Below are 17,810 nucleotides of genomic sequence, written 5' to 3'. Positions count from 1 at the left end.
CACTGTATTTACAGTTTGTTGAACACCTACCACCTGTCATTGAACTAGGTACTTTACATATACACACATCGTCAAGCTTATCAGCTTTCCACTCTTCGAACGAGATGACTCAGAGTTAACAACAGTGCACATATCCTTAGATCAATAGGCTAACACCACTGGAAAAAGTAAACCTTTATAATAAGATTAATGTTATACAATTTTTACACTGAGCTTATGGATACATTAATGGGACTAGAAACCTGGAACAGGCTAGGCTTCTGCTTCTCTTGGAAATATCTAACTCAATAGTCTGAACTCTTATAGAAAACTCACATTGCACAGTCAGCAGTAGGGGCTATTGACTGATTATGCTTAAAAACCTACAACCTACTAAGGTCTGAGGAGAATCTTTCTTATAGGGAAACACGACCAGCAGTTAAGAGCACAATCATCTTCCTAAGCAACATTATGTAAAGCCAAAAATAGTCAAGTAAACAAATTCAGAGACAAATATGTCTTTCAGGGCATTGACTGACTGAGTAGGAACCTGAGAAGTTAGCAAGCTTTAGAACATATAAAGTTTTGAAGCTTCATGCTTATAAAATGATGGTCTTAGGCGATCTGAGCATCCACAATCTTCCTATCTGCTGCTTGCTTTCCATTCAAGTTAGTCTGGACTCTGTTCCAAACTACAGTATGCTCACTCTTCCTCCTCATCTTTACTCTTAACACAATGTCACTCTCTTCCCAACCAAATCACCCTTAACTGGGAAAGCACCATTTAGTCTCACATCTTCCATTAACTTTCTGGACCTCCTCAGCCCTCCAATGCTTCTTGTGTGGGGGAGGATCTGGGGCACCCAAAATCTAGCTCACTTGTCACTATGTAAGAGGGAAATAATAATGCATATCTCAGAATTTAAGCAGGGTAGCATGTGCACGTGCACAGTACTAAGTGAATGCTCAACTTTGTTGGTGATTCTGAATCCGAATTCTGTTCTTCACCTTGGTTCATATAAAGTAACTTTTTGTTATCTCTTCTGAGACAGCTTTTATGAAGAAAAGGATAATAAGAGACATAAGAGTCATAAGAGACAAGGCAACAGCAAAAAAGAACATGCTTTGGGGAGTGATTTCCAGATTCTGAACTTTCTGGATGAGTACATGAATTTGGGGAACTAATATCATATTGCTTAATAGCTCCCATTTGTCTAAAATCTCCCTAATAACATTTTTACCTTATGTAATAATTTTTACAAAATAAACACATTTTAAATGGGAAAAGCAAGAAGAACATATTATTAGAAGTTCTGAAAATGAATAGGGGCACCTAGGTGGCTCAGTCATTTAGGCGTCCAACTTCAGCTCAGGTCAAGAGTTTGGGCCACACATTGGGCTCTGTGCCTACAGCTCAGAGCCCGGAACCTGCTTCAGATTCCATGTCTTCTTCTCTCCCTGCCCCTCCTGCTCACACTCTATCTGTCTGTCTCTCTCAAAAATAAATAAACATTAAAAAAAAAAAGAAGTTCTGAAAATGAATAAATTCAGCTTCAGGAAAAACTTACCTCATTTGCACACCCACTTATCCTTTTTGTTCACTCATCAGCCAAATATTAAGTGATATGCACCAGGAATATTTCTGCATGATAAGGTACAGTGGTAATGACAGGGAAGTTCTCTGTATTCATGTAACTTATGTTTTTTTGGTATCAGAAAACAGATCTGAGAAAACTCATGACCAACTGGTACCAATCTAGGCACTGGACATGCACTGGCTTTTGAGAGTGGTAGCATGAGAGTACATCCGCCGCCCCGCCATAGATGTAAGGTCCAGTCCCTACTTCTGAGTCTTGAAGAAAGAAAGGAACAGGAAGGTGTCACACTGTACAGAGACTGGAAGTAGCTCTCTAACTGATCATCTTCTGGCTCTGGGTCAGTGAGTGCGCCAGCCTAACAACTGAACCTCAGGCTGGTTACTCTTGGTGAGTACAGCCCCCATATAAACAGAAATCTTTCTAGAAGTTATTTTTGGCCGTGAAGGATGATGGCATATATTTAGTCCAAAGAAACCTGAAATATAGGTCACAAGTGATTTCAAACAGTTGTCAAGGTGTGGAGATGAATCCGGAGAAAAGAGAGAGGTGGGGTGAAATCCTGGCTGTATTTGAGGAGTTCCTCAGTTTGTTTCTCACCAGGATTCAAAAGAAAAGAGCTGGATGTTGTGAAATTTGAGCTTTTAAAAGTGCAATAGAAAACTTTTAGCGCTGTTAAACACTTGGAACACTCAGCCAACAAAAATAAGACATTTGCTCTTACTCTGAAATACCAAATTAAACTAAGGTCAGAGTGACAGTTGTGTTTCATTCTAGCATGCCTTAGTAAGAAACCAGAGGAGAATCCCCAGTGACTGATAAGTTCTTTGTAACATGTTGAATTGTTAGGTTGGATAGAGAAGACATGATATATACAGTTGCCCCTTGAACAAAGGGTTTGAACTGCACAGGTCCACCTGTGCATTTTTGTGGATTTTTCACAGTACAGTGCTGTAAATGCATTTTCTTTTTCCTTTGATTTTAATAACATTTTCTTCTCTCTAGCTACTTTAGTGTAAGAATACAGTATGTAATATAATATATATAACATACAAAAAACATATTAATCAACTGTTTATGTTATCAGTAAGGCTTCTGGTCAACAGGCTATTAGTAGTTAAGTTTTAGAGTCAAAAGTTATATGTGGACTTTTGGCTGCATGGAAGGTTGGCCCCCCAACCCTGGTATTGCTCAAGGGTCAACTGTATGTACTGTGCTTTCTTCCCAAAAGTCACAATTAAAGGAATGCAGCACTTCACATAAACCATCAGAACTCATCACAATACTTTCCATATGTAATAGATGGAGAGTCTCACATGACAATCTCTAATGCCCTGGCCTAAAATTTGTAAAATGGAGCAAAAATACATTCTATGTTCTAGAGAAACTCTTCAGAGCGCCGATAAGTGTTTCCTGAAAACAATATGTAAAAACCCAACAACATTTTCCAGAGCCTCACTTTTGAGAGCTCTTTGCCCCTGCAGCATTACATGGCAAGGAAGAAGGGAGGCTCCCGGAGGTGTGTGAGCACCAGCTTCCTGAACACATTGGGAATAAGACCAAAAAGAAAATGATCAAGAAACCATAAGCAGAAGGTTCTTCCTTGTCACGCATTTTAGGATTAAAAATAAAAAGATTTACTAAAATTAGCCACAATGTAAAACCCTAAAGCAGAAAGTTTAAATAAGGCAAAGGGCCTCAATGCTTCAGACAACTTTATCAATTTATGCTGTAAACCATAGCAAGCCAATTAATTATTCCCAGATGCTGGGGTTGAAGAATACTTGCTGAATTGTTTTGCTTCTCAAAGTCTCCAGTATAAACACACATTCACAGGATTGCATTCCCTTTTTTGGCTCCCAACATGCAAGTAATTATACAGTGTGCAGGATAATGTTGGATGAGCTCTCCTTTGAATACCAAGCAAGTTCTGGGTTCTGTCAGCCTTTTGGATACTATGTCCACAAACATTTTTTTCTGACAGTCTTTAGTAACAACTTGTAAACAAATTGTTTCAAGTTCATTAAAAAAAAAAAAAGTTCAACAGCAGCATTAATCTCACTTCCAAACCCCTCAAGAGCTGAAGAGGGCAAAATTCATCTCAAACACAGTATAGCTCTTGCTTACATCAAGAACAGTTTTTCTGCAACCCCTATGAGGAGGGTCAGAAATCATATTAGTAGTTTTTATATTTTTATATTCTTCGCATTTTGCCAACATGTAAACAAAGAGAAAAAAAAAACAGGCTGTGAATCAACTGTGAACTGAGAATACATTTAGGATTAAAACGTAGATTCTCGGGGTACCTGGGTGGCTCAGTCGGTTGAGCGTCCACCTTCAGCTCAGGTCATGATCTCGTGGTTTGTGGGTTTGAGCCCCACGTCGGGCTCTGTGCTGACAGCTCAGAGCCTGGAGCCTGCTTCAGATTCTGTGTCTCCCTCTCTCTCTGCCCCACTCACGCTCTATCTCTCTCTCCTTCAAAAATAAATAAACATAAAAAAATTTTAAAGAAAAAAACGTAGATTCTCTGATCATGGCCAGAGTAGTGTGAATAAAGGGTCATTTTTCTGTTTCACCTCCAAATTCTCACAGGACAAATGAAATATGCTTAATGTTGGGTGAGTCAGGAAGAGTTTTAGGGGTTATCTGAGCCTAAAAACTTCTTGAAGTAATTAAACTCTGTGTATTTGTCCTGCATCTTTATATAATGAGGCAAAGGTGTTTGTGTGCGTGGCGGGGTGCGGGGTGGATGGGGGAGATAAAGAAGGTACAGGGAAAACCTCACCGACTGTTAAAGAAAGAAAAAAAAAACCATTTTCTACAGAGGGAAAGAGAAATTCTGTAGTCCTGCCAAATGCAACACAAATGAGAGGGAAAGTTCAAGGAAAGTTGATATTTAAAAATAAATAAAAGGAAATTCAATGGGAAAACAATATGCAGGTCAGGTCAAAGCCCAGAGAAAAATGCTCATTCAGAACTGGGCTGTCATCCTGCTTTTTCTGAAGTGAGCAGCTGCTGGTTATTGAAACCAGCCCACACAGTTGGGTCCCTGCCGCCATGGCAACACTCAGGCTGGCTGTGCTGGAGTGGCCCAGGCACAATGGGGCAGTTCCAGGACCCAGAAGCACTTTTGGCTGCAGATTAGGGAGGTTTTTTTGTTTTTTGTTTTTTGTTTTTTTATGTGTGTTGGGAGATTTTGATTCCTGGGTTTGTGGTTGGCTATTGGAAACTTTTCCCAACCTATAATAAACCCTGACCTAAGGGGCCAATTGTCATGCAAATAAGCAGCACCGAAGGAAAGGAGGTGTTCAACAGGCAAATAACTAATTTTTAGTCTCATTTTAAATTCTCTCTTACAAATCTCTAGTAAGCTCTGGGCATTTATACTTGGTCCCTCATATTGCAACCTTAGGATCTTTTTGAAATAATGCTTAGCTTGCTTTTTATACTTGTAGCTTATAAGCCCTTAAAGGGAAAACTATCATAGTCTTATGAGTTGAAAAAGTTACCTAATAATTAACTGAAGACTTTGAAATTAAAAATACAAACTATAGATTATATAGTGCTGTATGCAGAGCCTCAGTAGTAGGCATATACAAGTAATGAATTCACCATTCTGGTTTCATCAGTACTACAAGCTAACAAATTTATCTACCAGCTAGGTATAAAGAAAATTGCAGGGTAATAACCTCATGATGTAACATACTAAGTAATAGCATAGATTTTAGAGTCAAACTGCCTAAGTTCCTATCCTGACATTTATTTGCTGTTTAATCTCAGGCGAGTTACTCAAACAATATGTGACTCTATTTCCTCATCCGTAAAGTGAGGATAAGAGGAGTACTTACCTGGCAAAGATCGTTGAAGTTAAGTGAATCAACATTTGTAAAGTGCTTGGAACATGCATGCATACATACATAGGTTTTTTTTTTTTAATTAAAAGAACCTCTTTTTTAAGACTCTGGGAAATACTGCCTTTGGAATTTAGGACAGCACAGTGTATTTGTGTACTTATGCCCCACTGAGGAAATGTTAGACTTCTTATTTATATCTATGGCTTTTAACTCACTTGGATCCATGCTTAAGGCTCCTTGACCCTGATAAAGCAGCTTGTTTGTGAATTTAGCCAATTTGTGTGTGTGTGTGTGTGTGTGTGTGTGTGTGTGTGTGTGTTTGTGGCAACATGTGCACAGAGGGGAGTGCTTTGAAAATGCATACTGGATCTTCTGATTCATTTGGATCTCTACAAATGCCTAAGTTTTGTTAAAGACACAAAGCACAGTTCTTGCTAAACTGAGCAAGCATGAGATGCAGCCCTCAAATTGGGAAACCGATCACTGTACCCACTTACTCTAGCAGCAGCCACGGAGTCTCAGCTTCAAGAAGATGAAAACAAACAAACAAAAAACCAGTGCTTTTTCACCTCCGTAAGAGGATGAAGTGCATGATTTCGTTTCATTTTTTAATGTTTATTTTTGAGAGAGAGACACACACACACACACAGCGTGAGCCGGGGAGGGTCAAAGAGTGAGGGAGACACAGAATCTGAAGCAGGCTTCAGGCTCTGAGATGTCAGCACAGAGCCTGATGTGGGGTTTGAACTCACAAACTGAGAGATCGTGACCTGAGCCGAAGTCGGACGCCTAACCAACTGAGTCACCCAGGCATCCCTCATTTAATTTTTTAACCTTTTTTTTGACAAATAGAAATATTTGTCAAATATTTAAGGTATTATGTACATATATATAGTGAAATGATACCGCAATCAAACTAACATACTCATCACCTCCCATAGTTACCTTTTTTAGTGTGTGTGTGTGTGTAGGAACACCTGAGACCTACTCTTTTAGCAAATTTCAAGTTTACAATATATTATTATTAATAATAGTCACCATGCTGCATACTTGGTCTCCAGAACTTACTCATCTCATAAAGGAAGTTTATACCTTTGATCAATATCTCCCCCTTTCCCTATCCCCATTCTACTCTCTGTTACTACGAGTTGAACATTTTTTTTAGATTCCACATATATACCAGATCATGCGATATTCATATTCATCTTTCTGTGTCTGGCTTATTTCATTTAGCATAATGCCCTCCAGGTTCATTCATGTTGTCTCAAATTACATGATTTCCTTCTTTTTAAAGGCTGAATATTATTCCACTATGTATATACCACATTTTCTTTATTCATTCATCTGTCAACAGATACTTAGGTTGATTCTATTACCTTGGCTATTGTGAATAATGCTGCATGATCACGGGAGTGCCGATATCTCTTTAATATCCTGTTTTCCCTTCCTTTGGCTATATACCCAGAAGTAGGATTGCTGGATCATATGGTAGTTCTATTTTTCATTTTTGAGCAATCCCCATACTGCTTTCCACAGTGGTGGAATCAATTTATATTCCCACCGACAGTGAACAAAGATTCCCTTTTCTTCACATCCTAACACTTATCTCTTGTCTTTTTGATAATAGCTACTCTACCAGTGTGAGAATATATTTCATTGTGGTTTTGATTTGCATTTCTCTGATGATCAGCGATATTGAGCACTATTGAGTATAGTGGTTGGCTATCTGTATGTGTTCTTTGGAAAACTACCTATCCATCCTTTTTCCATTGTTTAAGTGAAGTGGGTTTGTGTGTGTGTGTGTGTGTGTGTGCGTGCACACGTGCATTGGGTTTTTTGTTTTGTTTTGTTTTTTTCATTTTGGGTTTTTTTGTTTGTTTGTTTTTGTTTTGCCACTGAATTGTATGAGTTGCTTATATATTTTAGATTCTAATGATGTGCATGATTTCTCACAGAGCTTTTCAAGGGTTTTCCACTTCATCCCAGAACCCTTCACTGGAATTAAAGAGCCTACTCATGGGTTCAGATGCACATCTTTCATGTTGTCCATCTATCTGAGGCCATGTAATTCCTTGGAAATTGTGGAACTGCATTATTTCCTACAGTGTGGCCAAGCCTAAAATTGGCCCCAGGAACAATCCTGTTCTTCTCTTTACATTTCCTTAGATAAATGAGACAGGAATATCTGTTAAGTATCTATAATTTCTAAGTGTTTTTACAAATCTTGTTGGGATAGTTGGATGCTTTCCACACAAATATATTGTTTCACCAGCCAGGGGGTTTATAATTTTCTGGAATCCAGTATGTCTGAGGCTAAGAGGTTAGTATTTTAGCCAATGTTCTCAAATTAAGTCACATGCCTGCAGTTCTTTTTTTTTAAATGTTTATTTATTTATTTGGACAGAGAGTGAGAGAGCAAGTAGGGGAGGAATAGAGGGAGGTAGGGAGAGAGGGAGAATTATGAGCAGACTCCGTGCTGTCAGCACAGAACCCCATGTGGGTTCCCATGAACCCATGAGATCATGACCTGAGCTGAAACCAAGAGTTGGATCCTCAACTGACTGAGCCACCCGGGTGCCCCCACATACCTTCAGTTCTAAGTACAGGGACCAGAGGTCATTTTGGTACCTCAAAGAAAGAAATCAGTATCTATTTCAGTTTGCAAAATGGCAGAATCTTATTTTCATACACTGAAAGTTTTTTCTCCTTTTATAACTGTTCAAAGTGGGGCTACATATCTGGAGATGCGGGTGCACTTGAGTGTAGGGCTGAATACTGAAAGGATGAGGACTGAAATACACAAGATTCATTTAAAAAATCAAAGTCACCCTGAAGTTCAACATATATCCTATTTTCTAGGAAAATAAAATGTACTATCAGATCAAGTATAGCTTTCTATGGAAAAATTTTTGGAGGCCAGAAGCAAAATTGAAGAAAGGCAGTATTCCACAGTCGAAGGAAACAGAAGCTGCCACCTGGAAGAAATTCAGACTGAGCTGAGGCTATGACACTTTGAAAGGACAGAGAATTGAGCAAACTGACTTTATTGTTTGAGGAAGTTTAAATGGAAACCTTAAAAAAAGCAGCCTCCTTTTTCTGTATCCCACTCTAGGAACTGAAGTGGTCTTAAATAAGAATGTTGCTTCTAGGTGTGCCTGGGTGGCTCAGTCGGTTGAGCATCCGACTCTTGACTTGGGCTCCGGTCATGTTCTCCCAGTTTGTGAGTTTGAGCCCTGCATCTGGCTCTGTGCTGTGCACACAGTGCGGATTCTGCTTGGGATTCTCTCCCTCCCTCTCTCTGCCCCTACCCCTAAGTAAACAAATAAACTTTTTTTTTAATTTTTTTTTCAACGTTTATTTATTTTTGGGACAGAGAGAGACAGAGCATGAACGGGGGAGGGGCAGAGAGAGAGGGAGACACAGAATCGGAAACAGGCTCCAGGCTCTGAGCCATCAGCCCAGAGCCTGACGCGGGGCTCGAACTCACGGACCGCGAGATCGTGACCTGGCTGAAGTCGGACGCTTAACCGACTGCGCCACCCAGGCGCCCCCCCTTTCTTTTTTTTTTTTTTTTTTAAGAAAAGAATGCTGGTCGTAGCGACATTCAGCTGCGCTTGAAAGAGGAGGGAAATTATCAGGTGCAGGGAAAGGTGCCCCGGAATAACAGCCAGGAGACCTGAGCCCCAGTTTCACTTAGGTCACTTGGCAACGTGTAAACCAGGTTACTTTCCCTTTCGGAGATACTAACAACCGTGGTGCTTAGCGGCAGCAATGCAAGTAGCAGCAGCCGTAGCGAGGGTAGTAGCTGCAGGAGCAGCGGCAGTCGTAGCAGCAGGAGCAGCAAAAGCAGAAGCAACGGTACTAGTAACAACGGCAGCAGCAGTATAGTATTAGCAGGAGCAGCCACACAGCGATAGTAGTGGTAGTAGCAGGAGTAGGAGGAGGAGCCACAGCAGTAATAGCATAGCAATAGTAGTCAATATGCAGTCGTCGTGGCACTGTCTCCCTATGGAAGGTCTACTGTCAGGCACTTGGGTAGGAACTCCACAACTATTATTTCTTTAAACTCCAAGGGAGCCTTCCCGTATAGGTAGTATCATCCCCATTTAACTCTCGGGGGAATGGAGGATCAAAGAGGTCAAGTCATTTGCTTAAGGGCGCTTTGCAAGTTAGCGAAAAATCTGGATTTTGAACCTGGGGCAACCTGATTCCAAAGTCTTGACCTTCTCCTGGGAGACAATGTGGTGTGGGGCAGTGTCTCTCAAACTTTAATGTGCTCACGAACACATAAGATCGTGGGGATCTTAAAACTGATGCAATCAGTCTGGTGCAAGGCCTGAGATCTTGCCCTTCTAACAAGCCCCCAGGTGCTGCTGCTGGTTATCTAGGAAGCAACCTCTGAGAGTGCGAACAAAGTACGCTTTCCAGTCAGAATGTGTGGCCTTAGTGTATTCATCTGTAGCATAAAGGAGTTTGATAAAAGGAGTTTGATAAAATGAGTTTTAAGGCGCATTCCAGCTCTGAAATCCCCACACTATAGTATTAAGAAACCAGATCACACAGGAATGACTTTTAGCTACATGAATTTTTAAACTGGTTTCAGATGAGATTCTGGCCATGATTTATGTATCTTTCTGCAGCATCTCTGACAGGTAGGATCAGACACCTTCACTCAAATTACATTGTTGTTAAGCTTTAGACTGAGCTAAATCTTACCGAAAGAGTTCAAAGCACTTCTTTTCATAAGCATCTTTAAAGATTATAAATGTAAAAATAGTTTCTTATGAGAAGCTTAGATGGCAGGGTTTTTCTTTTTAATAACAGAAATGAGAAGTCTCCAAAACCATAATGGTAGCACAATCCGTAAAAATATGTTAATGCCTCATCTTAAAGTCTTACAGAAATTGAGGTTTTCTGAGTTAACAAAATAGACTTCATCACAGATGGTCAGAATGATAAAAGGAACCAGCACACTAGTGCAGCAAGACTAAAAACACTGCTCTTAGCTAAGCATGCTGAAAGTCTTTAAGAAAATCTTTCTACATATAGTTCTGCTAAGTGTTGAAGGAAAAATGGTTTTGATTGGCAAGGGCACCTCAAATGCTTTAAGCAAAGCTCAGGGCCATAGGGTATGCAAGTTTTATGAAGAAGCCATTTCTATTTAAAATGGATGCCCTTATTAAGATGCATTTTCTCATCATCTTGTATGTAACGCAGGATAATGGCACCAAAGAAAGTGGTTTTGCTCTCTTCTAAGACGTACAGTCCAGATCACCAAGAGAGATGTCATGAACTCCTTTTCCTGAACTCAAACAAGGACTGCTGCAGGAGTAGGGCATAGTCCACAGTTTGTCTATAAGTCTCTGATGAAAAATCATTTACCACTGGTCAAGACTGTTTAAACTGAAACCAGAACCCTTTATTGAGGTCTTCAGATATAGAAGACACATCCATCAGGAATGACTCAAGTAAATTTGTGTCTAAAGAAAAAGATACCCTTGGGGGCTCCTAGGTGGGTGCCTCAGTTGGTTGAGCATGCGACTCTTGATTTCAGCTCATTGATTTCAGATCCTAGGGTCATGAGATTGAGCCCCACATCAGGCTCCATGCTTTGCGTGGAGCCTGCTTAAGATTCTCTCTCTCTCTCTCTCTCTCTCTCTCTCTCTCCCTTTCTCTCTCCCCTCTCTGCCCCTCTCCCCAGCTCACATACTTTCTTTCTCTAAAATAAAACATTTTTTTAAATGAAAAAAAGAAAAAGGATACCTTTGAAATCAGGGAAGATTTTACATCACAATGTTTTTTATGGCCTGCAATTTTTTAATTTTTAAAAATGTTTTTATTTATTTTTGAGACAGAGAGAGACAGAGCATGAGCAGGGGAGGGGCAGAGAGAGAGGGAGACACAGAATCTGAAGCAGGATCCAGGCTCTGAGCTGTCAGCACAGAGCCCGACACAGGGCTTGAACCACGAACTGTGAGATCATGACCTGAGCTGAAGTCGGACGCTTAACCAACTGAGCCACCCAGATGCCCCATATTTAGCCAATTTTTAATTACATGGCAATGAGAGTCAAACTTTTTAACAGGCAGAGTCACTCTTTTCTAAATAATTTCTTATGAAGAATCCCCAAATGTAAAATAGATACAGAGCTACTCCATTCCAAGTTTGCAAAGAAGGGTTGCCCTTAGACCCTGCTTTGGTAACCACAGGTCGTGTTCCAGATTTCTATTGCTGCTTAACAAACTACTCCAGAACTTAGTGGCTCAAAACAAAATTGCATTAACTGTCATCATTTTGTGGGTTGACAAGACTCAGCTGGGGAGTTCTTGCTTGGGAACTGTTATGAGGTTACAGTCACAAAGTCCTCTGAAGGCTCTGCTGGGATGGACATCCATGATGACTCCTTCAACCCATGTCCCGAGCTTCAGTGCTCCTTGGCTTCTGTCTGTCTCCATGTAGCATCTTATCCTCCATGGTCTTTCAGTGTGGTTTGGGATTCTCATAGGGTGGTTTCTGGTAGTCACACTTACATAGCAGCTGGCTTCCAAGAGGTAGGATTTAAAACTTCCAGGCCAATTAATGGCAAAGCCCAGAACTGGCACAACATGACTTTCACTGTATTCTATTGGCAAAGCAATCGTGGGGTCTTCCCAGATTCAAGGGGGTAGAGAAATGGCAACCTCTTGATGGGAAGGTAGCAATGTCACATTGTAGAAGAACATGTGGGATTGGACATATTGTTGCAGCCATCTTTGGAAAATGCCATCTGCCTTAGTTAATAAGCACTATGGTTAATAAGGAGCTGAGATGATATGGGGAATCAAAATTTATACATAATCTTAAAATCTTTTTTTTAGTGTAGTTGATACACAATGTTACATTAGTTTCAGGTGTACAACATGGTAATTCAACAACTTTATACCTTATGCTGTGCTCACCACAAGTGTAGCTACCATGTGTCACCATACAGCACTATTATGATACCATTGACTATTCCCGATGTTGTACCTTTTATTCAATCTTAAGGTCTTCTCAAAACTCCCTTCTTAGAGATTTTAATTGTGATCTTGTGGAAACTTGAAAATAGTAAATTTGGTTTTATTTCTGGATCTTCTTTACTGGCAGAGATATTAATGTTACATCCTATTGGAAAGTGCTATGAGTTGCTACTTATTTGGGAAGAGAAGTGTGGGTAAGAGAAGGTAAGGATACTAAAGATGTTAGTCATAGCCACTTCTCCCCTTTACTATTTTTCAAGTCACAGAAAGTGACTAGAACAGACATAAACAAGGCCCTAGCACACTCAGATTAGAAATACAGAAAACTGCAGCAACATGTAGCCATCCCTGCAAATCAGTAAAGTGGGCAGCCAGGATTTTGCAGCGCGTTTTGAAAGAAAACGAACCTTCAACAGAAAACACCTAGCAAAACAAAACAAAACAAAACAAAACACCTGCACTTTGAGAAATACAGATGCAAAGGCTACAAACCCGACATTAGAAGTAAGGGCCCTGAAAAGAGAAGTGGAATCCCAGCCCAGGAAGCTGAGGCAAGAGGATTTTTAGAGCCTAGAAGAAACGGAATAGTTCTTGGGCCACACTAATTAGGAGTTTCCTCTACTTCCTTAGTCAGTAAGAAAGGGGAAATAGCAGAATCCATAATAAATGATGCATTAAACACAAAATATTCATTATTATCTATGATAAAACACTTAAATATTAAAATTCTCATTTCAGAATGAAGATTCAGTTATTCTCAACAAACCCACTGGTTACCTTCCTAAATTTCAAAATTGAAGTGCCCTTCCAGGTTTTAGTTATTTAGTACCTGAGCTGAAGTCACACTAGTTGCTTATTATGATCAAAATTCTTGTGCCCAGAATGGAAAAAATCTGCCATGATTATTCCTTCCCAAGGGTCAGCTATGTCTGGATGTGCCACATGTTGTATCAACCATCCACAAAGATGGTAGAGGGGCACCTGGGTGGCTCAGTTGGTTAAGCATCCAACTTCAGCTCAGCTCATGATCTCAGGGCTTGTGAGTTCAAGCCCCGTTGCAAGCTCTGTGCTGAAAGCTCAAAACCTGGAACCTGCTTCGGATTCTGTATCTCCTTCTTTCTCTGCCCCTCCGCTGTTCATGCTCTGTCTGTCTCTCTCTCTCTCTCAAATATAAATAAACATCAAAAAAAATTTTTTTAATGGTGAAAAAAGAGTACAGCATAGTCTGATACTTGGTTTGGGTTCTATGAATTAGAGCTCCAGCTGGAGCAACTATTGTGAACCTATATGAAGGCCAAGTATGGATTAGAAAAGCAGGTTCGATATGTTTTATTACCTAGGGAAATTATCTCCTAGTAATTGCTCAGTTTATTATTGGCTAAGTCTATTATTGCCAGGGCAGGATTTTCAGAGCATTGTTCTCAAAAAGATGAAGTTGAGTCAGTCTTAGTGAAATTACATTTTAAGTTTGGCATGATCCTAACCTTTTTTTCCCTCATGTTTATTTATTTATTTGGGTGGGGGGAAGAGGAGGGACAGAGAGAGAGGGAAAGAGAATCCCAAGCAGGCTCTGCACTGTCAGCACAGAGCTGGCCTGGGGCTCCATCTCATGAACCATGAGATCATGACATGAGCTGAAATCAGGAGGAAGATGCTCAACTGACTAAGCCACCCAGGTGCCCCTGATTCTGACCTTTTGAAAACAACTCCAGTAGTCATGAAACATCATGTAACTTTATGTATGTGCGTGGAGAAGGCAGTGTTGGTGATGGTGAGGTGTTGGTGAGAAGGGCATCAGTGGTCCTCAAGAGAAGAAGGAAGAAAAGTGAAGAAGAAAATAATTAAAGAAAATTATTTTGAAAATAATCACCATGATTCTTTTTTTTTAAGTTTTTGCTATGTCGGAGTTTTACACACAAAACTTATCTTTGAATTTGATGCTAGTTTTCTATTGTAACATGAGTTACATAATCTTACACAGCTTTATGCCTCTGTCCTTTGAGTGTCCTTTCCTTTTTTTTTTTTTTTTTTTTTTGATAACTAGGCAAACATTTACTACTCATCTTTTAAACTCAAATATCGCCTCCCCTATGAAGTCTTGGCTCACCTTCAACTTTATGCCTACTCCCAGCCAGGGACAATTGACCTTTCTTTTTATTTAAGTGTCTGTTGCCTTACTAGGAAGTAAGCATCCTGGGGGCGGCTCCATGGATCCTTTTAGAGACCTAAGAGGTTGGTGTTTCATTAAAACGTTTAAAGAGTTATCAGCTCATTCCAATAAATTCCACTTTTGTGCTCAAAATTAGCCAAAGGAAATTTCTATTATGTATAACCACAGAACCCTAATGGTGGCAGAAAATATACTGAAACTGAACCAATTGCCTGAGTGGAAGGGACTCATGAAGCTTAGAGCACAGAGAAAGGAAACCCAGAATCAGAAATTGGCAGTGTTTGTCTAGCACCCTTCAGAGGAGGGTGTGTCTCCTCTGGGAACTCCCTGAAGCTGGTTACTAGAAAGACATTCTCCATTGTGGGTCAAGCATAATTCTTCAGACCTCATCATGATCTGCAGAATATTTCTCAAACCATCCTTTACTTTTTTTTCTCTGATTCCACCTTACTAGCCAACCTCAAAATCACAAATTCAATTCTCAGGGTATTGTGAGATCAGGAAGGAAGTAACTTTGGTAACTGGAAAGGAATATTCCCCAATGTAAGTGAATAACATCCCGAAGTAAATAACGTTATATGACAGTGCCTTGACAGTTTGGACAGCCCATATCAGTTGTTACAGTCTGATGAACTACAGACCCCTAGCAAAATTGAGTTTCTCAACTTGCAAGATCAAGATGAGCCTGAGGTGACCTCACCAAGGTAGTGCCACCCTTTGAGGCTTAACAGATTCCACTGTTTCTCTTGATTATATTCCTCCTTCCTACCATACCTCATTGCACTACAATAATCAATAATATGCCAGTGGTGTATAAATCTCTAAGGTCCATATTCTTTGCTATATATAGGTGTACACAGTAAGTAAAATCTAATTAATTCTAATCATTAGCTACAATCAGAAAGGTAAAGTGATCAAGGTTTAGTTTTACCTTTGTATGATAAAAGAGTTTGTTATGAAGACTGATGGTGTAAAGCAGTTACCTCTGCTTTTCCTGTGACATATAAGAATGGTGTTGGCATGTGCAAAACAGCCCCACGTGCAAGTGTAGTTCCTGGCTTCATCTCTGTAACCCCAGCCTTGCTTTTCTCTCAAGAAAGCGTTTTGGAATGCAAATGTATGACCATGATATTTCTGTGATAACCTCACATCATCTCTGGCTTCTTTTTAAAAGTTCTTCATTTGCAATCTTTCATACTTCTTTTATGATTGATATCAGGCTGTTTGCAACACATCAGTGTGTCCTGTTGAGACCTGCTGGTGTAAATATTAAAGGGAGAATGTTTAAGCTAATTATTAACTAAGTTGTTTATAATTTTTTTTTAGTGTTTGCAGAATTAACACGTCAATTTCACTCTTTCTTGTCAGTTCCAGCAGGAGGGACAGAACCACAATTTGGTAGTATTGAGAACTTCAACTGAAGTAACCATGTACCTTGGAAACCAATAAATCCCTTCTATTCTCTAGAAGTCATGTGTCTTGTGTCCATCTCACAAATTCATGCTGACCTTCCCAATTAGATTGAATAAGCAAGGTTTTACTGAACATTAAAAGTGTTGAGAAAGCTCAAGTCACCTGACACGGATGCTCTTTTCATTCCAAGATTGTTGATTTAGACCCCTCCCATCCACGGTGCTTAATCCCTGGCTGCAGGATCTTCACATCACTTGGGGATTTATCTAGTACTTGACCTGCAATTTTTGCCTCTAGAATGATAGGCCTATCTGTAGAACTTACGAAAGTGACACTTAATGAAAGGTCCTAATGAAATGTTTTTCATGTCAATGTCACACAACACATTGAATTAGGCCCTACACTTTAGAGTCACAAGCTGTGCCGTTTCTACCTTGCACCGATGCCTTGGGTACCACAGAGTCTTTTAAAAAATGCAGCTGTGAGCCTACATCCTGCATGCATGGAATTGCCTGGGAACAGAGCAATGAATTAAAGATGGCACAGCTCCCTTTGCTTAACATTTCCTATTTTTCAGGGGTTTGTTTTGCAACTTTAATATTATTAATCTACACAACCTTTTACTTTTCATTCAGAATTTATATCAGAATCAAGCTAATAAATTAAAGATGAGTTAGTTCATTGTTGGGTGGTTTAACATAGATCTAGTATGTTAATCCTGATGTGCTTGTTACTAGGGTTTTAAAATTTTTATTATTATTATTTTTCTGCCTCGTAGCTGTGGTTAGGCAGCAGCAATAAATCAGAACAAAGGAATGAAGGTATTGGGGCTTTAGGGAAAACATGTATTAGAAAAAATTGGTTTGGCACTAAGGGCTGTATTGCATTAAGATGGATTTTAGAGATACAGAGGTAAGAGAATGTAGACAAATAAATTGTATAAATAATCTGAGAAATAGCAAGTCTGTACAGACCCCGAGTAACCCTGTAAGCTACTATCAACAGGACTTCCTAATTCCTGTTCAAACAGACCAAACAGGTACACTCTACTTAAACAAATAGCCAGGAGAAATGGGCACATGGCTAATGCTAAGGAAAGTGGGAGAAACAGATAAAGCTCTTTAGAATAGCCCAAAGGATTGGAATAATAGAAGTCAGCGTAGGAGTCTGACATAGCATCTTCTGTGAATAGTGCTTTATTGCCACTCCAGGCACTGATATTGCAAACGCATGCTAAGACAACCAGAAACTGGGAGCCTCGCAGTGAAACTCATGCCTGAGAATGCCGTTCTCTGCAGTAGGGAATTCACGTTGGCAGCCTGAATGTGGAGGAGACAGGAAGGGGCATTTAGATAAGGCTGAGCATATGAATAAAACATGTGGTGTGGAAGGTGGAGTTGATAGGCACTAGATAGGACCATTCCAGGACCCTAAGGAAGTACAAGGATGCTGGGAAGTACAGAAAGAGAAGGAACAAACAGGACTTTTCCCAGGAGCCTAAATGGTACCTGAACTAAGAGACCCAAATGTTTTAGATTTTATTCTCAAGTAAAAATAAATGCTCTGTAGATATGGAGACACAGCTTGCATAAAGCCCTGAATTTGCTTTTGTGACTCACATATAGCTGTTTTGTCTCGAGTTCTTTCATCTAAGTTTGTCCAGGCATACATCACCATGCAAAGAGCAGACCTGGTCCCCATTCTTATCTTTGATATTCACTAGATCCCTTTCCTATTTGTTCCCTGGCTCAGCATCCCATCCCCTGGATCTGCTTCATGCCCAGCTCCTCACTGAACCACT

This window comes from Acinonyx jubatus, chromosome A3, assembly GCF_027475565.1.
Source record: "Acinonyx jubatus isolate Ajub_Pintada_27869175 chromosome A3, VMU_Ajub_asm_v1.0, whole genome shotgun sequence".
Classification (NCBI taxonomy): domain Eukaryota; kingdom Metazoa; phylum Chordata; class Mammalia; order Carnivora; family Felidae; genus Acinonyx; species Acinonyx jubatus.
The sequence above is the reverse complement of the archived record's forward strand: the minus strand, read 5'-3'. Positions refer to the sequence as shown.